The sequence below is a fragment of the Mesocricetus auratus genome, unplaced genomic scaffold (genome assembly GCF_017639785.1).
Source record: "Mesocricetus auratus isolate SY011 unplaced genomic scaffold, BCM_Maur_2.0 Super-Scaffold_100054, whole genome shotgun sequence".
NCBI classification, from domain to species: Eukaryota; Metazoa; Chordata; class Mammalia; order Rodentia; family Cricetidae; genus Mesocricetus; species Mesocricetus auratus.
In genome coordinates this window covers 1272689-1296169 of record NW_024429231.1, presented here as the reverse complement: position 1 = coordinate 1296169, position 23481 = coordinate 1272689, and the positions used below count along the sequence as shown (strand labels likewise).

Sequence of the window (23481 nt, the reverse complement as noted above, 5' to 3'; positions counted from 1 at the left end):
ACTCACAGAGATCCGCCTGCCTCTGCCTCCCGAGTGCTGGGATTAAAGGCGTGTGCCACCAACGCCCAGCAAGTGTGGGGCATTCTTGAGGACAACCAACTTACCAGCTCAATAACACTGTGCCTGCTGTCGCAGGCCTGTCATTCCATCTGCTTGAGAGGGTCAGACAGGAAGACCATGAATTCAAGGCCAGTCTGATCTACAGAAGGAATTCAAGGATAGCCGGAGCAATTTGGGAAGACCCTACCTAGAAATAAGTAAAAAGAGGTCTGGGGGTGTGGTTCAGTGGTAGAGCCCCTGCCTAGAAATCCCCAGTGAGAGGCTGGGGTGTGGCTCAGTGGTAGTGGACTTGCCAGGCATACTCGTGGTCCTGGACTCAATCTTTAGTTTCTTAAAAAGGGTGGAAAGCCTCTTCTCTTCTGAGATTACATAGCTCACCCATGAGCAGTGTGTGGTCCTGCTGCCATCCTAGTTTAGAAAATCTTTGTATTAATTTTTTTCTTTTTTTAAATACTTTTTTTTTTAGGTCAAGCAGTGGTGACGCACACCTTTAATCCCAGTACTCGGGAGACAGAGGTAGGCGGATCTCTGTGAGTTCAAGGCCAGCCTGGTCTACAAAGCTAAACAGAGAAACCCTGTCTTGAAAATCTCGTGTGTGTGTGTGTGTGTGTGTGTGTGTCTGTGTGTGTGTGTGTGTGTGTGTGTGTGTGTGTGTGTGTGTGTGAGAGAGAGAGAGAGAGAGAGAGAGAGAGAGAGAGAGAGAGAGAGAGATGCATGCATTGGGTGTTTTGCTTTATTTTGCCTGCATGTGTGTCTGTGTGAGGGTGCCAGATCCCCTGGAACTGGAATTACAGACAGTTGTGAGCTGAATGTGAGCCCTGGAAATTGAACCCAGGAAGAGCAGCCAGTGCTCCTAACCTCTGGGTCATTTCTCCAGCCCTGTATTAAATGTTTGAAGATTTATTTATGCGTATGATGTTTTACCTGCATGTATGTCTGTGCATCATATGTGTGCAGGGTCCATGGGAGCCAGAAGGAGCTAGATCCTCTGGAATTGTCGTGAGCTGCCATGTGGATGCTGGTAATTGTCCTCTGTAAAAGCAGCCTGTGGCGCCAGTGCCACAAGCAAGTCCAGGGTATCAGGAAAAGAGAGACCAGACGTACAAACTATTTGTACTAAGAGAATGCATGTGCTACCTTTATTGCCAGGAGAGTGTGTGTGTGTGTCTTCATTGCAAGTGCTAAGAGGTCTCTCTCTTGTAGGAGGGAGGAGCTTTATATACAGGTTTACAGCACAGTGGAAAAACCCCAGGTAGAAGAGATCGTTGTTTTCCTCCTGCTAGATGTTGATGTCAGAGGGTCAAGGCCAGGGCAGTAAGCCAGGACTAGAAAACAGGAAGCACTTGGACTGGAAAACAAGTTGCACTTGTAGGCTGACCAGCAACTCAGAGACCCCATGGGGCTGGGGCCCAACAGCAGCCAGTGCTCTTAACTGCTGAGCCATCTCTCCAGCCCCTGAAGCATCTATTTAAGGCCTAAGAGGTAGTCTTTGGACAACTGGCATGGTGTGAACTTGGACTTCCTCAGAAGCATCAATGATGGTGCAGCTGTCGCCAGATGGGAAAGGAAACGACACTGCAGTCTCAGGGTGGCGTCTTCCTCTCGGGGGTTCTCATGGAGACACTCATGTCTGAAAAGCTCACAGTGAAGGATGCAGGCTGTGGGCGTCCTGGTTTCCAGAGAAATGACAGGTTTGAACACTTGTTCCTCAGTTAGTTATGCTGTTGTGGGAAACTGTGAAACCTTTAGGAGGTGGGGTCTAGCTGGAGCAAGTGGGTCATGAGGGGGTGGGACTTAAAGCTTTACATCTTTGCCTGCTGTGGAACAGAGCATTCGTTAAACTATGTAAAGATGTGTTGCATTTGTTTGTGTTGCAGAATAATTGCTTAACTATGTAAAGATGTGTTGCATTAGTTTGTGCTGCAGAATAATTGCTTAACTATGTAAAGATGTGTTGCATTTGTTTGTGCTGCAGAATAATTGCTTAACTATGTAAAGATGTGTTGCATTTGTTTGTGCAGCAGAATAATTGCTTAACTATGTAAAGATGTGTTGCAGTTCACCTTTCCAGCCTTGACACCTGACTGGTCTAATAGGAAGCTAAACATCCAATAGCTAGGCAGAGGGGGGATGGGTGGGGCTGGTAGCAGAGAGAAAAGGAGAGCCAGCCATGGAGGAAGCAGGACGGTAGGACAAACAGACACAGGTGAGGTAAATGAGCCTCAGGGCCATACACAGATTAATAGAAATGGGTTAATTTAAGTTGTTTTTTTTTAAGCTAGCTAGAAACAAGCCTAAGCTAAGGCTAAGCATTCATAATTAATAGTAAGTCTCCTGGTCATGGTTTGGGGCTGGCAGTCAAAGAAAGCCCTGCTCTCTGCCCCAGCTCCACTTTCTGAGTTGTCAAGACGTGCAGAGTCCCAGCCCCTGCTCTCTCTGCCATGGAACCTCCTGTTACTGTGTCTTCCTTCCATGGCAGGCTGTGTCCTGGAACTCTCTCTGTAGACCAGGCAGGCCTCAGACTCACAGAGATCCGCCTGCCTCTGCCTCCCGGGTACTGGGGTTAAAGGCGTGCGCCACCAACGCCCGGCCTTGAAGTGGCTTTTTGCCAGGTGTTTCTCACAAGCGAGAAAGGCCCTTAAGGTTATGAATTTTCCAACATTGTACATATCTGGATGTTTCCCATGAGCGTGTAAGGGGACATGAGCTGCAGGAACACTCAGGGCAGATTGTCGCCCACAGTGACCCCTCCCTCCAGCATAGCACTCTCCCTCTACACAGCGTTGGAGATGCCAGCTACCGCCCATTCAGAATCAGCGTCTCCATGCCCTCCCTGCAGACAGCACACCATATTCGTGTTCATTTCCACGAACCTTCTAAATGTCTCACTGCCCTGGTGTCCTGTTCTTCCCTCACACACAAGCTGGGCTTCTGCCTGCCTGCTCTGGGCCACCATGGACACACCAGGGCGGATCCAATGGCTCTCTTGGCCCTTTGTCTTCCTTCATGCCTCTCTTTACGGCCGCGGGCCCTCCTCCAAGTCCTCGTCACCTGCCCATCACCATGGAGGGGCTTCTTAGTCTGACTCTCCTTTCTGCCCCTAAGCCTGAATATAGCTCACAGTCCAAGGTTTCTGTACATTCCCCTTCTCCCCCGGTGGTCCCACCATGCAGCGACCTCACAGGCACTCATCTGATGCTTCCCAGGGTGGGTCCCCAGTCCCATCTCTGCTCAAGCTCCTCCCATATGTGGACACGCCGATGCTTGACAACCCTTCCCTCTCTGATGGGTCAAGCAGAGCTTACACAACCATGCTAGCAGCCCACACCCTGGGTCCATGCCAACCAACCTCCCAGTGCGACACATTAGCTCAGCTGAGGAAAGAATGCAGGAAATCCCTTTTCTCTTGCCCAGGCCCAGTCCACCATCCATTGCCACGGCTCTACATACAAAATGCACTCATTGCAATAGTCCCTTCCTTCTGTAACATCTACTACCCCAGTCGTAAAGTCACCCTCTTTCCTGTGGCCAGCTGCAGATTTCCTCGTCACAAGCCTGCAGGCCAGCCCTCACAGGGCAACTGGAGTGAACTTAGTGACAAGTAATGCCCATCGTGCTATCTCTGAGGATAGCCCACAGCTCTCAACCATGTCTTACAGTTGAAGTCCCCACCTTGTCCGGATCGTGCTCAGCCCCAGGCTCTGACCTGTCCGGCTCCAGGGAGCTTGGCCATCCCAGCACCCGCAGCAGCTGCTCTTTGCCCAGGGTCCTCTGTGCCTGGCTCTCGGTCTGACTGCCCTCTTGCCCTCCTGGCCATGCTCTCATCCACAATGAGGTTTCCCGTTCGCTTCTTTGCTACTCACTCACAGGCTTCCCGCCCTAGGAGTAAGCCCAAGAACCAAGGCCTGCCTCACGCCACTGACTGTTCCCTTCCTGACTCCAGGGGACATCGGGCAAACCGTGATGTCCATTAAGTGTGTTGATATACATACTATGTAGCCCTGCGTGCCTTTTAAATGTCCCCTTGTAGACAAAAGTCATCTCTCAGGGACCAGGGAAGATGGCTCAGAAAGGTGTTCTTGAGAGCACAAGTACTTGAGTTGGTTTCCTATCACCCATGGGGTAAACATAGCCATTCATGGTGGCCTACCCTGGAGAGGTGGGGAAGGGGAGTCCTGGGGCTCATGGACCAGTCAGTTTAGCTCACTGGGTGAGCTCCAGGCCACCAAGTGAGTGAGAGACCCTGTCAAAGGAATGCCTGAGAAAGGACAACCAAGGGTGTCCTCTGCCTTTCACACAGATGCACGCCCGTGAACACAGTACGTCATTCCACACAGATGCACGCCCGTGAACACAGTACGTCATCCTCTAGCTTAACAAGACATTAGCTACTTTTCTTGAATGTTCTAGGCGTGATGGAGGCTCCTATGCTTTCTCAGCCCCTGGTGACCCTGTGAGGTGGGTGTGAGGAGACCCAGTTGATTCTGAGGGGTCAGCTTTTGGAGCCCGCGTGTACACTCTGCGGGATTCCCACGCATATGCTCCCTCCACTTTGCAGCGCTATTCTCCTCATTATAGATACGGCATGTCGGGGAGCTCCTGTTCCTGCAGACGACTGAGATGTCACGGGCCTGAGATGGCACAGCCATGAGGTGACATGCAGGTCCCAACACTGGACACAGTCCATGAGACAATGCACACAAGCACTCAACACTGGACCGGAGAGGTGACCTGTGCGAGTGCCCACCATGAGGAAGAGACATGGTCCACCCGGGAAGGTTTTGAAGGGAATGGAAGTTGTAGTGTGGAGAGGAACTACAGGAGGCAGGTATAGTCGGCCTCAGTAACAACACAGACTTGTTATGAAAGCTCGGCCTACTGCTTAGGCTTGTCCCACTGGCTCTTATAACTTACTTTCTGCCTTGTGGCTCTATTACCTCATCTCTGGTGCCCACCCGTTTGCTCTGTGTCTAGCTGGTGACTCTTCCTTTCTTCCCAGGGCTCTGCGGGTCTGGGAATCATGCCTAGCCATTGGCCGTTCAGTTTTTTATTAAACCAGAGTGACACTTCTTCACAGTGTACAAAAAGATTATTCCACAACAGGCAGGTGCCAGTGACCAGTGCAGGATCCCAGCTTCGGGCTTGTGGTCAAGGACTGGGATGTGTCTTGGGCGGGACTCCAGGAGGCCCCAGAGTGAGCAGATGCTTTGGAGAGAGAAGCAAACAGAAACGAGAGGCATCAAGTTCTTGGAGCCTGGTGTAGAGGTCCTGGCCTGGCCAAAGCAGAAGGGCCTTGCTGAGATCCAGATGTTGACAGCTTGTAGGGCCTCGTGAGCACCTCGGAGTGAGGGGAAAATCCCAGGACTGCCACAGCAGTGAGTAAAAACTGAGCCTGACAATTCCCACAATGTCTTCTAGGAGCAACCTTTGGAATAAGACAGTGTGAGGCAGGTTCCATGCCTTGTGCGTCCACAATGCCTGGCAGTCAGATAATAGCAAACATTGAAAGACAGAAGCGCATGCCTGCCATGCAGACCAGCAGGCCAGCCAGCGGGGACAGACCCAGGATGACTTCACCAGAGATATGCTTGCATGCTTAGGGTCTCCAGGGCGGGGCAGCGGTGGGTTTGAGAGGGTACCTCAGCACATAACGAGCTGCGGCCATTGGAGGAAAGTCCTGGCCTCACACACACTTTCAATTTTGGAACACAGCAAAGAAAGAAACAGTTTCAAAACCATCTCACAGGGCAACAGATCCCAACATCCAAACCTGACATCATGAGAAAGGAAATTACAGACCTATATCTCTCATGGGCACAGATGGGGAAAAGCCTTACTGAAATACTGGAGATCAAAACGGTAATATGTGAAAAGGTTAAGACATGGGGAGGGAGGGATTAGACCATGAGCAGTGTGTGTTTAACATCCAGAGAGCAATGGGTGAGAGGCAGCACCGAGCACAGTGAAGGGGAAGCCCGGTCACACAACACCTCAAAGACACGAAGAACCCCCAGAACTGTTCTTATCCAGGGAACACACACAGGAAGCCTGAAGCCATCTGCAAAGCCAGATTCTAGAACAAATATGTAAAAGAAAGGTCAATGGTACAATTTAAATTATATTCAATGGAATTAATTATACTAGATGAAGATGAAAAAAATGTCCTGCTAAAATAGCACCAAACACAGAGTGCCTAGAAGCAGGGTCTGTTAACAAAGGGTTCGTGTTGACCATGTGCCACAGTGCCTAGCGAGTAAGAAGAGATGGGATGCCTGCAGGTATTACCACCTGTGGACTTGGCACAACACCCACCAGAGGCCACCTTGCTTCTCACAGAAGACACAGGTTCAGCACAACATGTCTGTGGAAACCCAGAGCATCTTGAGGGGCCAGGACAACTCAAAAAGCAAACCCGACAAACTATTTGATTTCAAACCTAGCTGGAAGCTTTGAGAGCTTGGGGAGTGTGGCTTTGGTATGAGGACAGGTAACTCAAAGCAGGAAAGAGAGCTGTATAGACCCACATTGATAATCAGTGATTTGTTCAAAGCAGAGCCAGCAAGATGGCGTGGTGAGTGACAGTGCTTGCGACCAGGACTGATGGCCTATTAGATTCCAGGACCCACAAGGTAGAAGGCAAGAGCTGGTGTCCAGAGTTGTCCTCTGATTTCCAAATGCATGCACGTGTGCGCGCACACACACACACAAATATATAAATACATACACACACACACAAATACATACATACATACACACACACAAATACATACATACATACATGCAAAGTAAGGAAGCAGAGATGACTCAGCATTAAGAGTGCTTGCAGAGGATCCCAGTTCAGTTCCCAGCACCCACACAGGGCTCAAAGCCATCTGTAGCTCCAGTTTCAGGGGATCCAACATCCGCTTTTGGCCTCTGGGGGCACCACACACACATACACATGATAAACACACATGCAGACACACACGAAGGATCCATGGGAGGGCAGCCTAGGGCAGGAGACACATGTACAGCCCACAGTTAGCTTTAAGTCTCGCCTCCTATGTGAGCCTTCACTCAAGGGGTCAGGTGTGAAACTCAAACCGCCAAGCTCCTTTTGTTGACAGCAATGTGACACATGGTGGACGCAGCGTCCTTTGTTAATGGGCACTGTGGCACATGGGTACAGGAGGACACGAGCCAAACCATAATGGAGAAGTTGAAAGGACACGCTGAGGGCTGTGGAGGGGAATGGAGTCAACACTATGAAGAGATCCTACAGACCAGCAGTCTGTCTGAAAACAGACAAGATACCTAAATATACATTTTACAGAGAACAGCATGACAGATTGATGAACACACTGAGGGGTGTCTGTGCTGAGGACTGAGGTCTACAGTGCCCACCAATCATGCCTAAGTCCCAGTTTGTTCCCAGCACCAAAAAAATCAACACATGAAAAGAAATTTTAAATAGTTACCTGGTTGGAACCATAAAATAAGCCAACAAAAGCAACCTAAGAGAGAAAGGGTTTCTTCAGCCCCCGATTCCTGGTTACAGCGCATCATTTCAGAGAAGTCAAGGAAGGAATTAGTGCTCAGCTCGCTGCCTCCGCTCTTGTACAGTCTAAGACCCTGGGCCTGGGGAATGGTGCTGCCCACAGTGGGCGTGCTTACCACTCCAGTTACCACAACCAATATGATCCCCACAGATAGCTCATCCTGATCTGGCAACCCCCTGTTGTGGCTCCTTTCTCAGATGGTTCTAGGTTGTATCAAGGTGACAAAAGTCACCATCCCAAAGGCATTCAGCATCATGCATCCTGAGAAAACACAAACTGAACCACAACGAGAAAACTGCTCTCCAAATCTGATGGACCAATGCAGAAGGCAACAGCAAACACTGCTGTGGATGTGGAAGGGACTGGAGTGTTTGCACACTACTATGGGAGTGTGCAAAGGGGTGAGGAGGGAGGCTCCCGGAAAAGCTGAACGCTGTCTACACTAGGATCTGAGTCTTACTTCTAGGGATTTTCCCAGGAAAGATGAGAACATGTCTACACAGTCCACTTGAGGACCTGGGCAAGGACAGTTGGAGTGTGCTTGTTAGTGCTGGCACAGAACAGCCCAGTGCTCCCCGAGAGCAGTCAACCCACGAGGTCTATTCACATCATAGGATACTATTCAGCAACAAAAAGAACCGCTGGTCTGATTTCTGGGCAGACACCATCAGAAAGCAGCTCAAATGTTCACCGGAGACGGAGGACGAGAAAACCTGGGGCTCCATTAGTTTCTCACTTCTGTGAGAGCAGAGCAACTCAAGGAAGAGTTTATTTAGGCTCGCAGTTTGAGTGCAGTCCACTGTGGCGGGAAAGCCATTGCAGCAGGGGCACAAGGGGGCTGGTCGCAACACATCCACAGTCAGGAAACAGACGGATGCTGCACTTAGGACCGGATTGGTCTGGATACACACATGGGAGGGTTTCTGCTTCTTCCTCTGGCGGCTACCATCTCCCCACCCCCACTCACTTATAAAAGTCTGCTGATGGTAAAGTGCCATGTGGGTATGGGGATCCCAGTCAGACCCACAGCACCCACACAAACAGCTGGGCGCAGCAGTATACACCACTAATCTGGCACTGGGGAGGTGGAGACAGGAAGATCACCGGGGCTTGGTAGGCAGCCAGCGAGTCTAGCCAATGGGTGAGCTCTAGCTTCAGAGATGGACCCTGCCGATAGGTAGGTAGACAGATAAGTATAAAAATGAGGAGAGCAATAATGGAAAACAGCTGGGCATTGGAGGTGCACGCCTTTAATCCCAGCACTCCGGAGGCAGAGGCAGGCGGATCTCTGTGAGTTCGAGGCCAGTCTGGTCTACAAGAGCGAGTTCCAGGACAGTCTCCAAAGCCACAGAGAAACCCTGTCTCGAAAAACCAAAAATAAATAAATAACAGGAAAATTTTGACATTTACCTTTGACCTCCACAGGGCTGTACACACCTGCACACACAAAAATTAAAAAAAGAAATAAGGTTCTGAACTGTGCATTGTAACATGTGTTTTCTTTTTTTTTTACTTTAATGTTTATGAGTGTTTTGCCTGCAATATATTTGTGTACTGTGTGTGCAGTGCCCATGGAGGCTACAGGAGGGTGTTCAGTCCCCCAGGACTAGAGTCACAGACAGTAGTGAGCTGTCTTCTGGGGCTGGGAATTGAACCCAGGTCCTTTGGAAGAACAGCCAGTGCTCTTACCACTGAGCAATTGCTCCAGCACCCGAGTGTGTGTTTTTCCCTGCACGAATTATAACATTTTTTAAAGGTTTGTGAAATTTGCAGGAAAATGAATGAATCTAGAAAGTACAATATTAAGTAAGGTGATCAGAAAGAGAGAGAGAGAGAGAGAGAGAGAGAGAGAGAGAGAGAAAAGAAAGAAAGAAGGAAGGAAGGATGGAAGGAAGGAAGGAAGGAAGGAAGGAAGGAAGGAAGGAAGGAAGGAAAAAACAAAAACACATTCCCCCTCATTTGGGGATCCTAGCCATAGTGTAAGCAGGTGTGGGTGTGGGTAAAGCCTAACCCTTAGAAAGGAGAGAGAGAGAGAGAGAGAGAGAGAGAGAGAGAGAGAGAGAGAGAGAGAGAGAGAGAGAGAGAGAGAGAGAACAAATGAGTCATGAAAGAGAATATAAAGCTAACTTTTTTCCTAGTAGTTGGTTTTGGGTTTGCTTGTTTTTCTGTGGGTTCAGTTTTCTGTGTATTGATGTAGCAAAAACAGTTTCTGCATCCCAAAAGATCCAGCTTGTGTCCTTCCTCCAAGGGCGTGGCAGTTGGACCCCTCTTCTTAACTCCATGGACATCGGTGTAACAAAGAGAGCTGTGACATCTGCCCCATTAATACACTTAGAAAAGACATTGTAAAGCCCGGCACTGGTGGTGCACGCCTTTAATCCCAGCACGCAGGAAGCAGAGACAGGTGGGTCTCTGAGTTGGAGGCAGCCTGATCTACACTGTAAGTTCCAGGACAGCCAGGGCTACATAGAGAAACCCTGTTTCCAAAAACCGAAGGGAAAGAAGGTTGATGTGTTCCTGGTGTATTTGTTTTGGGGGATGGGGATTTTGTAATCTGAAATTTTCTCATTTTTTCTTCCACTTAAAACAATATCAAATTCTTCTGCTACAGAGTTATTTAATATTTAAACTGTATTGTCATACAGAAAATTAAAGTATGGTTTTTAATTTTTTTTTGAGTCAGGGTTTCTCTGTGTAGCACTGGCTGCTCTAAAGGAATGAATTACCACAGTTTGGCTAAATATTTTTCTTAGATTAAAAAGGTGTACTAGCTCCCCACCCCCCACCCCACCCCCGCTCCTCCACCTCACCACCCCCATGGAGGGGGATAAACTTATGTTTGTTACCTGTCAGACAGAGGCAAGAGACTAGCCTGGACTATGTAAGACTTCTCTCAAAAACACCAAAACAAGAAAGGTTTCATTTTAAAAGTTTGTGTTGCAGAGATGGCTAAGCCATTAAAAGCATTTGTCACTTGTTCTTACGAGGACCTGGGTTAAGTTTCCGGCACCTGCATCAGACTGCTCACAACCACCAGGAATTCCTGTTCTGGGGAACCAGCACCCTCTTCTGGCCTTCCTGAGAACTGCACCCCTGTGTGCTCTCCATGTTTTAAATAGTGCTGAGCGTGGTGGTGTATGTCTTGAATCCCAGCACTTCTCCTTAGTTGCTCACCACCTTGGTTTTGAGGCAGGGTCTCTCACTGAACCTAGGGCTCACTGACTAGGCTGGGTAGCTGCAGGGGGTTGGCCTCTCTGTGTTCCCTAGCACTAGGTTACAGATGCACACGCCACAGTCAATGTCTTCATGGGTGTTGGGGATCTGAAGGTGGATCCTCATGCGGGCAAGGCAAGCATACTGCCCACTGAGACATCTCCCCAGCGCCGCGGTGCTCACACTTGTTATAAAGCACTGCTCTCGGCCTGGGCCCTGGGCCTGCCTGATGCCAGTACTACACTGGTGCATCCTTCAAAGTTTCACCTTAATGCATGCAACACTCTGCCCCTTGGCTAGCACAGTCCAGATAATGCAGTTGCCCCCTCTAGTTGGTGATGGCAGTCATTTCACGTTTGGAAGACTATTATAAACATATCATGCTTTTATGCACACGATACAAGCCGCCTTCATATACAGGCAGCCTGACTTGCTCGCAGTCTTAGGAACGGGATCTGGTGCACTTAAGGGCGTGGACATTCTCCCTCTGTATGAGATGGACTGCCAGTCATATTGCTGTCTGAAAGGACAGTAATTTCCCCAGTGCTGAGATTACAATGTGGTGCTCTGCACCGTGTGTGTGTGTGTGTGTGTGTGTGTGTGTGTGTGTGTGTGTGTGTGTCCCTCCCCGGTACTAGAATTACAATTTCATGTTCCACATCTGGCATGTGGGGCTGTGTGGCTGTCTCTGCCTCCCCGGTGCTGGGGTTAAAAGTGCTGCTACTGTGCCTGTCTTTTTTTTTTTTTTCTTTTTCGGCATGGGTTCTGGAGTTTGAACTTAGGTCTCATCCTCCCCCACTTTGGCTTTCGAAGAAAACTTCTGTTGATCTGGTAACTCAATTCATACATGAAGGAAATACTCACAGAACTGAGGCAGGAAGATCTTTGTGAGTTTTGAGGCCAACCTGGTCTACATATTGATTTCCGGGTCATCTAGGGCTACATAGTGAGACCCGGTCTCAGAAACAGACAAAATGAACAAAGAAAAACAAAACAAACAAAAAAGTCAAAGCAAACAAAATAATGAGATCAAATTTGAGAGCAAGAGAAGCTGGTCTTCCCTGCCCTTTGGGGCCCAGCTGCTGGGCTTCTAGGGAGCGGCACGTCCCTGACCTCTGGCCAGACATCTCTGCAGCAGCGACGGCTGCACCCACCTTTTTGTCCACACCCCTGCCTCTGCTCTTGCACAAGGCTTCTCCACTGGTGACCTCCCCTGAGCCCTGACAGCTCTTCTCCCTCTCTGATTGGCTTATACCAGAGGGGCATATGCAGGGCTCAGGCCTGGACTGATTCCCCGAGCCCTTCCTGGTTACCAGGGAAGGGGCGTTGGTCCTGGGGTTACTATGTGGGAAGAGGGTGACTGCAGATGGCAGTGGCCACTTGCTGTGCTCATGGCAGCTGTGCACACTCCATCAAGCCGGGGGCAACTCTGGCCCATGTTCCTCTTGTCAAGCGTGGTCCTAGCAGGACTGGCTAGTGGAGTAAGGGGAATGTGCTCTTGAATGCACCTGTTTGACTTCGAGGCTTTTGTACACGTACATCCCGGGTCACACACATCTTTGTTTATTGTAATTTGCAAGTCAGCTGACATTCTGGCCTGAGAACGAGGAACACAGTGTGTATGGGTGGTGTGAGGTATGGAACCCCGGGCCTCTCCTAGGTCAGGGAGGCTCTCTCTTACTAAGCCAGTGGGAAGTTCTCGTGAGGACTCTGCCACTGAGGCAAACCTAAGGTCCTCACTGCAGGGCCAAGTGACCCTAACAGCTGAGCCATCTCTCTCAACCCAGGCCTAGAACTTTCAATCCTTCTCCCTCATCTTTAGTCCCTACGTGACAAACCCGTGCCACCAGGCCGGGCGAGGGACATATTCATGATCATAGCACTCAGATGCCTGCCTGATGCAGCCATTCCTGAAGCTGAATATGAAGTCTAGAGATTTTTCAGTTACTTGAGCCGAGAAATATGCACTGTCGCTAACCTACAAAGGTGAGCACTGGAGTCACTCACCACACACACGCACATGCACACGGCACGCTTTAATGCATGCACATGCATACACATTCACCTGCCCGCCCATGCTGCACACCGCCCTCTCGTTTCCCTTCTTTGGGTGTCAGTTGGCACAGAATCCCACAAGGACAGGGCTGTGACAGCAGCACTGTGCGTTTCCATGGAGACTGACTGCATATACATGATTTTAGAGGATCCTGCTCCATGAAGTGGAGCAGGCAGAAAACATTTTATTATTTATTTATTTAAAGTTAGTGACAGGTTATGTGGTCTAGACTGGCCTCTAGTTTATGATCTTCTTGCCTCTGCCTCTGAGTGCTGGGATGGCAGGGCACCTCTGCTTCAAGCAAGTATGGCTGGTGATGCTGCCTCTTCTTCTGACCCTGAGCAGACAGACATGTCCTCAGGGAAATCTTAGCAGTGATGCTCACAGCAGTACTATTCATCATTGTAGGAAACCCAGAAGTACCCAGATGTCCAGCAAAAGAAGATGAAAATACAAATCCAAACACAGGGAGGTTCTGAGATACCACTGCTACTTTTACAAGGCACAGGTTAGTGATCTTTAAATTTATCTGGGTGCATTTATCTTCCTCCCTCCCTCCCTCCTTCTCTCTCTCTCTCTCTCTCTCTCTCTTTCTTCTTTTATTTCTTTCTTCAAGACAAGGTTTCCCTGTGTAGCCTTGGCTGTCCTGGAACTCACTCTGTAGACCAGGTTAGCCTTGAACTCACAGATTTCCACCTGCCTCTGTCTCCTAAGTGCTGGAATTAAAGGCATTCACCACTATGCCTGGCATCATCTGGATACATTTCTAAAACAAAATGTAGAGCTAAAAATTGAAGCTGCATAACACTGTGTACAGTACAGCTCTGTTCACATTAAACATTCACACACTGACCCAAACAACAGCAGTCACTTATTTACTCTACAACACTAAGCATTGGAGATATAGATATATTATCACCTAATGCACACATGAGGACAATCCATTATTACCTGAGCATATTCTGCATGGAAATATATGTATAAAAACATAAATGTAGGTAGGCTTTTTCCCCTGTGGACACTGACCTCTGTTCTGCGTGGCTCACCCCCCCATACACACATATATACACCATACACACACACACACACACACACACAATTTAGAGACCAATTGTTAGAAAGATATACTTGCAAAGTCACTTAAAGAAGCCTAGATCCCACCTCTACAGCCTTTTGAAGAAGGGAGGACCTTACTAAGCGGGGAGAGTCTTTCACCAAACTCAGAGGTAACTACTCTAGCTAGGAGCTTGACCCAGGCATGCCCTCTCTCTGCCTCGTGAGTGTGGCCTTTATGTGGGTCCTGGGGATGGAACTCTGCTCCTCACATTTGCACAACAAACACCTGATCCACTGAGCCGTCACCACATGCCGGGTGTTAGGGCCACAAACAATCACCAACTGACATCTAGCTCCCTTTGTCCTGAAAGTACAGTCACTGTTCCCGAAGTTGAATGTGAACTCTGCCTTGGGAGAGAACAGAACCCTTGACTTTATCCCCATCTCTGAAATGCCATGAAAATGAATCTTTGTCTGGGCGGTGGTGGCGCACACCTTTAGTCCCAGCACTCAGGAGGCAGAGGAAGGAGGATCTCTGTGAGTTGGAGGCCAGCCTGATCTACAAAGCTACACAGAGAGACACTGTCTTGAAAAATGACTTTAAAAAAAGAAGAAAGAGAATGAACCTTCAGTTGTCAAGGATTGTATCATGCCCACAGGGTGGACCTACTCTGATTTCTCAGTTACACTGATATATCCTGTGAGACCTTCAGTGCTCTTAAGGTAAAGGGGGAAAGGTACCTGGTTTTTTTGTTTTGTTTTGTTTTGTTTTTTTGTTTTGTTTTTTGTTTTTTTTTGTGTTTTTTTTTGTTTGGTTTTTACGAGACAGGGTTTCTCTGTATTGTTTTGGAGGCTGTCGGTCCAGCCTAGCCTCGAACTCACAGAGATCCGCCTGCCTCTGCCTCCCGGGTGCTGGGATTATAGGCGTGCTCCACCAACGCCCGGAGGTACCTGGTATTTTTAATTACTGAATGACCACTCTGAATCACCCAGCCAGCCATTATCAGAAACTTCAATTGCTTAATTTTTCTTAACCCTGTTGACATTACATGCTCATTTGGTCCCAGCAAGGTTGAAAGCAGCGTGACTACATGTGTTTTACTCCCTGCTCTCCCTAGCTCCTAGAAGATCTGACACATCATTGTATACATGGTCAATAATTGTCAAATGAATCAAGAAAATAACCCCCATGTGTTTCTGCCCACCCCTGTTCGGGTCACAGAAAAAAAGACCAGAGGACCGGAAGAATTGTCACAAATCTAGAAGCTGGGTGGAGAGCTTCCACATAACGGATAGCAACTTAAGGTGACAACTTGCCCAAGGAACTCAAAGAGGAGTCTCAGGCGTCCCTGGCCCTTGGTACCTCTGGAGATCCGCCAGGCTGAGTGGTGGGTGTTGTGGGGACCCGCCTTCTCACTCCCCCTGGTGGAGACCCACGGCTTTGCTTCTGTCTGTCACAGGCACCCTCTTCCTCTCTGACCTGTCTTCGTGTCCATGTCTTTTCTGGAGCACCTCAGCCATTCTCTCCCTGAGGATGTCTGCCACCCCACCTCGCTGACCGGTGTCGCCTGTCACCGCTACACCTTTGCTTCCTTCCCTCTCCATTCCTCAACTTCTCCTCCTTCTCCCAACTCGCCGAGCGCCCCCACCCGGTGTATCTCCGCCCCTCGGCTAACACCCTGGCTCTCCAACTGTGCCCTCTTCTCCCCGGCACCGCTCTGCTCCCTGACGCCTGTGTTCTACGGCCGCCGCCTTTCCTGCTTCTGACTCTCTTTCCTGTGCTCTTTCTGCCAACCCCACCTTCTCTGCTCTTGCTCTCCACGAGGGGATCGCCCCTGGGCCTGTCTCTCTGTCTCTCGCACCGTCCCCTCTCTCTGCCCCCCTTTAAATACTGTGTGTGCGTTGGTGTGAGGATACCAGGCCCCCTGGAACGGGGGTTGCAGACAGGTGTGAGCTGCCATGTGGGTGCTGGGAATAGGACCTCTGGGAGAGCAGCCCGGGCTCTCAGCCTCTGAGCCACCTCTCCAGCCTGTCTGCTCCCCTTTATCTCTGTGCCCTTTGTCACTGTCTCCTTGGTCTTAGCTGATTGCCCCCCCCGTCTCTTTTACGGTACTTGAGCCCCTCTGACGCTATTCTTAGACCTCCTAATCTGTATCTTGGCCTGGGAAACGTGGTCTCAGCTGCCCCAAGCGTGGTCCTTTCTGTTTCCTCAGCTCTGACCTTTCTCCCCGAGTCAGCACCACGTCTGGCTCCATCCTCTCTGTTTTTCTCTGTCCTGACCCTGTTCTTAGACCCTAGTGTGACGGGACTCTAGCTCTGTCCCTTCCATCTTCCTAAGCACTCCCTCTGTCCTTTCTCATCACAGCCAACATCGCCTGGCTCCGGTGTCACCTCCCGCTTGGAGGTCTGTGTCACTGAATAGCGGCTTCTCTCAGTCTGTGTCTTGGGGTCTCTCTTTGTATTTCTGTCCCTCAGTAGGACTTTTAAAAGGCCATTTGCTTTCTCCTGGAGTGCCACCCATCAGGCAGGCAGTTGCTCTGGCTGTCCCTATCTCTCCCCTCATCTCCTCGTCTCACACACTTTCCCGCCTTTTGTCGAAAAACAAGCACATGGGAGCATTGACTCATGCGCAATGGCCCTAAATTTTCTAGGGGAAGGGGGAGGGAAAGCTCACGTGTTTCTGCTAGCTGCCTTGGCAACTACTGACGTCACGGAGGACAGGTCCCACTTATTGGCCGTCTTTCACTAGGGGGGTGGCCATGCGTTGCCAAGCACCAGGCGCTAGCGGAGAACTCCAGGCACTCGTGTCGCCATGGCAACCCTACTATCCAATGGCATCCTCGCGCTATTTCCGCTAATCTGATTGACAAGGCTTGCCTTCATGCGGGTTTCTGATTGGATGTCCAAGAATTCGGGCGCTTCCTTTCATTTTTTTCCTCTCTCCTGGCAGCGAGCGAGGTCCTCGTGGAGATCGAAAGTGACTAGACTCCTCAGGGAGTGTGAGGAGCGTCGGCCATGACACCGGAATTCGGCCTGAGTCAGCCGAGGGCCGGCTTTCTCCCGTGCCTGCCGCCAGAGGACACCGGAGAACGCCGGGCTCTTTGGCAGGCGATTGACTCCCTCTCTGCTGGCCAGCACCGGCACCGGCACACCGCGGGCTTTGCGACCTATCACCAGCAGGAAGTCAGGAGCCTTTTCTCAAGTCCTTGAACATGCAAAGGATGTTATTATTATCTCTTCTCGCCATGTGACCAAAAGTGTCCACTCAGAGTCGATACCTCAACGTGGACCTAGGTCTAGACATCTGTCGTTTCTGCCTAACAGCTGTTATCTATGATTTTCTTTCCCAATAATTGATTTTTAAAATCACCAGTTGTAGGCTTTAAAAAAAAATCTAGTGAAAGTACAGAGAGTCTCATTCACCCCTCACCACCTCCCTCCCCAACTTCTGCTAGTATTAATATCTTCACAGCAATGTGAGACATTTGTTTCAGCTGGTAAGGCCGCATTAACAGTGATGCGCTGGGCAATCTCAGTCAGCGTGACAGGATCTAGTCACCATGGAAACAAGATTCTAGCCATACCTGTGAGGGCTATCCAGGTTAGGCCGGCCCCGGCCGTGTCCCGGAGGACTTACCCAGGCTGGGTTATGCCAGGTGAGAAGGCCCACCCTAACTGCAGGCAGTCCTATCCCATGAGCTGGTGGTCTAGGACTGAGCAGAAGGGAGAAAGGGAGTTGAAGGCAGTCATTCAAGTCTCTCTTCTTCCTGACTGCGGGTACAATGTGGCTCACTGTTTCAAGTAGCTTCCCTACCAGGCTGGGCTGTGCTCTCACGGAGATAAAATGAACCCTTCCTTCCTTAAGCTGCTTTGGTTGGTAATTTTGTTACAGCAATGAATAGAGTAGCTAATACATTTTTGTTGTTGCCTCCAAGCTCTGGTGATCGTGGATAGAACTGCCACAAACATTCTAACATGGTTTAACTCTTCTGGGTTAATGCCGAGGAGCGCTGCAGACATTCCAGGTATTACGAGTGTGCTTAGTTCTTGTGAGAAAAAGGCCAAAGTGTCCTCAAGAACAGCCTTGTGGCTTGGCATTCCCACCTGCAACAAAGGAGCATTTGTGGTACTTCATACCCTCACAAGCATTTGGTGATATTGATGTCTTGGATTTGAGGCAATGATGGCTTGAAAGAGAATGACCCCATGGGCTCATATGTTTACATGTTTAGTCCCCAGCTGAACTGCTTGGGAAAGATTAGGAGCTGTGTCTTGTTGGGGGTGTGTGGACTTTTTGGAGGCAGTATGCCCTTGTTGGAGGAGGGTGGCTTTATTGTAGGAGGTACTGTGGGTTTGGGCTTTGAAGTCAGTCTCCATTCTCTCTCTCTCTCTCTCTCTCTCTCTCTCTCTCTCTCTCTCTCTCTCTCTCTCTCTCTCTCTCTCTCTCTCTCCCTCTCCCTCTCTCTCTCTCTCCCTCTCTCTCTCTCCCTCTCTCTCTCTGTCTGTCTCTCTCTCTCTGTGTGTCTCTCTCTCCCTCCCTCCTTCCCTCTCTCCCTCCTTTTTCTCCCCTTCCTCACTCACTTTCTTCCTCCCTCCCTTTCTGCCTGCTGTCTGTGGAACAGGATTTAAAGTTTTTAGCTTGCCTCTATGATGATCATGGACTAGCTCTCAAAAACTGTAAGCAAGCCCCCAAGTAAACACTTTCCTTTATAAAAGTTGCCTTGGGCGTGGCATTCTCCTGCGTGGCAGGAGGGTTTTATTGTTTTAATTTGCAGTTTGCTGATGACATACAGTATTAAAAATACTTACTGAGTTTAAATTTTAGTGTGTGTGTTCTTGCCACAGCACACATGCGGGGGTCAGAGGACAATTTGCAGGAGTCAGCTCTCTCCTTGCACTCTGTAGGTTCTGGGGATCAAATTCAGGTCATCAGGCTTGGTGACAAGCACCCTCATGTACTGAGCTATCTCAGCAGTCCTTACATATGTTTGCGATGATAATTAATATTTTTAAAATGCTGTGCATGTGTGTGGTATGTGAATGTGGATGCATGTGTGTGCAGGTGAGTGTATTCATGAGTGTGTGTGTGTGGAGGCCAGAGCTTGACATCCTGTGTCTTCCTCAATTGCCCCCCCAACTTGTTTTTGTTTTGTTTTGGAAACAGAGTCTCTCTACATAGCTTTGACTGGTCTCAAACTCACAGGTATCTGCCTCTGCACCAGAGCGCTGGACTCTCCACCTTGGTTTTGTTGGTGTTGTTTGTTTTGTTTTGTTTTTGGACAGGATTTCTTACTGAATCCCGAGCCTGACATTTTAGATACACTGGCAGGTCTCTGCCTCCCCAGCCATGCAAGGTTGCAGGTGCACTCATGCGGGAGCTGGGGATCTGAACTCTGGTCCCCACGCTTGAGCGGCATGTGCTTCATGGACTGAGCTGTTTCCTCAGTTACAGACATTCACAGTCTTGGTGGTCACCTTGATTGGATTCAGACACACCTAGCGAATTCATAAGACACACCTTTGAGTGTCTGTGAGGATGTTTCCAGAAAGGACTAACTAAAGATCCGTCCACCCTTGGTGTGACCGCCATTGGCACTGTGCGCTGTGGGTCTGGACGGAGCATCATATGTACATAGGCACTCTCTCTGCTTTCTGCCTTCCGTGACATGAGCAGATGTGCCCCACCAAGATGGGATGGAACTTGACCCCACATAAACCTTCCTTCCCTTGTTTGATCACAAATTTTGTCATAGGCACAAAAAGTGTAACTGGCATTTGTTTGACATCTGTGTATCTTTAGTGAAGATTGGGACTTTTGTTCATTTGTAAGTTGAGTTATCTAGGTTTTTATTTTTGCTTGGTTTTTCAGTCTGGTCTCATGTAGTCGAGACTGACTTTGGACTTGCTGTATAACTGAGGTTGGCCCTGCCCTCCTGCTCCTCTGTCCTCCATCACCTCATTGCTGTGACAGGTATGGCCCGCTGTGCCTGGCTGGGCTGTCTTTCTTGATGCAGAGTTTTCAGGGTTGTGTATACATTTTGGGCAGCAATCCTTTACCTGCTGTGCTTTGCAACGATTTCTTCACAATTTGCAACTCTTCGATTCTGTTTTTGAAAATTACACTCATTTGTGTGTGTCCACTGCTTGGTGTGCTGTGTGGAGGGCCGAGGACAAGTTGCCAGGTTGGCTGTCTCTCTCCACCACGTTGGTCTCTGGGATCAGACGCAGATCATCAGGCTTGGCAGCGGTGTCTTTATTCGATGAGCCGTCTCACTGGCCTCTTAATTCCCTTGATCCCCGATTCCCAATTCATCCCTTCTCATCCCAAAGCCACATGCTTTGGGTATGCTCTACCAGGGATTTGTGTGCCAGATCTGCCCAATCAGTTTTTGATCACCCTTGGCTTCAGAACTTAGTCTGGAAAAGGATCTCAGCACTCAGAGCCGGGATGCCCTCTGTTAGGTTGCTGTAACAATAGGAGGAAAGTCTGAATTTGGGGGAAGATCTACGTATGTGCATATGAATGCAGATGCCCACAGAGGCTAGAAGAGGCCATCAGATCCCTGGAGCTGGAGGAGTTACAGGTGGCTGAGCTGCCAGACATGGGTGCTGGAAAACAAAATCAGGTCCTCTCAGAGCAGCAAGCACTTTTAACCAGGGAGCTGCCCCTCTAGCCCCATAAGTTTGTTTGTTTTCAGACAACCTTAATGAGGTTTGGTTTATGTATAATAAAATGTGTAGTTTGTTTTGAGACAGGGTCCTGTGTACTTCAGACAGGCTTCAATTTATTAGGTAGCCCAGGCTGGCCTTAAACCCCTGCTCTTCCTGTCTCAGTCTCCCCAAGTGTTGGGATACAGTGTGCACCACCATTTCCAGCTACCAAATACCAAAGGGCGAGAGGAAGTCACTTAAGAGTCTTTCACCAGATGAGTGAGTGGCGCTGAAGAGAAGACTTTGCTACCGTGCACAGAGCCCACACAGCCCTGGCTGGGGTCAGGCTCCAGTTGTCAAGGTGCAATGTAAAAATGCTAGATGACTAGGTGAACAGAGGGTTTATTAAAACTAAAGCTGGGCATGGTGGCGCACGCCTGTCACCCCAGCACTCAGGAGGTACAGGCTAAAACATGGCAGCGCACGCCTGTCACCCCAGCACTCAGGAGGTACAGGCTAAAACATGGTAGCACACACCTGTCACCCCAGCACTCAGGAGGTACAGGCTAAAACTGGGCATGGTGGCGCACGCCTGTCACCCCAGCACTCAGGAGGTACAGGCTAAAACATGGCAGCGCACGCCTGTCACCCCAGCACTCAGGAGGTACAGCTAAAACTGGGCATGGTGGCGCACGCCTGTCACCCCAGCACTCAGGAGGTACAGCTAAAACTGGGCATGGTGGCGCACGCCTGTCACCCCAGCACTCAGGAGGTACAGCTAAAACTGGGTATGGTGGCGCACGCCTGTCACCCCAGCACTCAGGAGGTACAGGCTAAAACTGGGCATGGTGGCGCACACCTGTCACCCCAGCACTCAGGAGGTACAGGCTAAAACGGGGCAGGTAATGGAATACTGGCTCATCTTCAAAAGGTATGGTCACTCATGGCTATGATCTCAGCACTTGGGAGGCTGTGGCAGGAGAATCACCATGAGTCAGCCTGGGAGAGAGAGAGAGGGAGGGAGGAGAGGAGGAGAAAGGGAGGTGAGAGGAAGGGGAGGAGGCTGCAGGGGAGGAGAGCGGAAAGGACAGAAAGGGAGATGAGGGGAAGGGAAAGGAGAGGGGAGGGGAGGGGAGGGGAGGGAATGATAGGATGCCATGATGGGCAAAACCCTTGCTCCCAAGCCTGATGACCAATGAGTCTGATTCCCTGGGTGTATGGTGGAAGGAGACAACCAGCTGTTGGAGTCTGTCCTCACACAGGCACCCCACACACACATAAAACAAACAATGATTTAAAATAAACTGAGTTTCTAGAGCTGGGGTAGTGTCATAGTGCCATGATAGTGCTCAAGAGACGGCCATGTCCTCAGCATCAGAACCCGGGCCAGGGCTGTGACAGAGACAGTTAAGATCTCCAAATAAAATCATCCTGGTTTTAGAGTGGTCCCACATCTAATAGCAGATGTTCTTATACCAGACAAGCAGTGAGGCTGGGGTATAGTTCAGTAGGAGGGCTTGCTCAGCATGCAGGAAGCTCTGTGTTCCGTTCCAACTTCACAAAACTGGGCATGGTGGAGCACACCTGTCACCCCAGCACTCAGGAAGTACAGGCTAAAACTGGGCATGGTGACGCACGCCTGTCACCCCAGCACTCAGGAGGTACAGGCTAAAGAATCAGGGACTCAAGACCATTCTCAGCTACATGATGCCTTCTTCAAGCCAGCTTGAGCTACATGAGATCCTGTCCCCCAAAACAAACAGACGGGTCACAAAGAACAGACCTAGACTGCAGAGACGCAGGCTAGCTATGCAAGGCTGCGCTTGCCCACCTCCGCCAGCTGCCGAGGGACAAGCATGGGTTGGACTCTTCCTCAGGGCCATGGGAGGAAGCAACCGAACACACCCTGACTCCTGACTTCTGGTCCTGGAAGAAGATTTCCTGTGTGCTCAGTCCACCATTTTGAAGTCCCAGCTGACAGATCAAAAGAGCAGCAGCTGTGTCGGTCTCTGGTTTCCACGGTGGGAGAATGTGTCTCAGTGTATGAGAGGGCGGTTGTAAATAAACCTCAAGGAGTCAATGGTGGGCTATGCCAGCTATCTGGAGGCCCCTTCCTTCCCCTGATGTGCAGGTCTTGCAGGACCATCCATCAAAGGCTCCTGTGTCCCTGACTAAAGAAGTGTACATTCGAGGTTCACTTGCCATAGGGACAAGAAAGGGATTGGGTCTCCAGGGTGTCTGGAGGGGATGGGGAGAGCCCTACAGCACACTTGCCGGACTTAAGCCGGCCATCGAAAGCCTAAGCAGGACCAATCAGAAACCTTTTCCCAAATTTGGATGCCTGAGAAGGCATGGTCTCAGAAGCCATCTTCTCTCAGGTGGGTTCTAGTGGGTCCGAGGCGAGTCCGCTAATGCTCCCCTCCCCTGCTTTTCTTCTGTTCATTCTCCCCTGCTTGTGCTTCCCTGCTGCTGATAAAGCCCTCATGGAGAAGAGGCCAAACGACAAGAGGTCACTTTCCCAGAATGCTTCGCAACCCAGAGTTAGTTAGAGCTAGGTTTGGGCAGTTCTAGAATTCTTTAGAGAGACAAGATGATTGCATGAGGGAGGCCCCTGTCTCGGGTGCCTGATTGCATAAGAACAGGACACTAGGTGCTGTGGCAGACAGCCTGTATGCAAGAGAGGAAGGCAAAGCCAGCCTCAGCGCCCAACGTTACCCGGAATGGAAGGTTTGTTAGACGCAACAGGAAATTTCTGTCACTTCATCTCTTACACTTGAAATTCTGTTTTGGATTTCATCTGAGACTATCATTTCGAGGCTCAGGTTCAGAGAAATCACTCAGTGGCCTGGCCACACACACTCCCATGTTCCAACACACCTCCTGGTCCCAGGGATACAGGAGCCCAGC

General features: G+C 49.8%; 1 long non-coding RNA gene across 1 annotated transcript; it reads left to right on the top strand.

Moving 5' to 3' along the window:
• Nucleotides 1-18345, top strand: LOC106022394. Its single transcript, XR_005873350.1, has 4 exons — nucleotides 1-576; nucleotides 13276-13375; nucleotides 15146-15311; nucleotides 16874-18345. It is a non-coding gene; the product is annotated as an uncharacterized LOC106022394 (long non-coding RNA).
• The last annotated feature ends 5136 nt before the right edge of the window (nucleotides 18346-23481 follow it).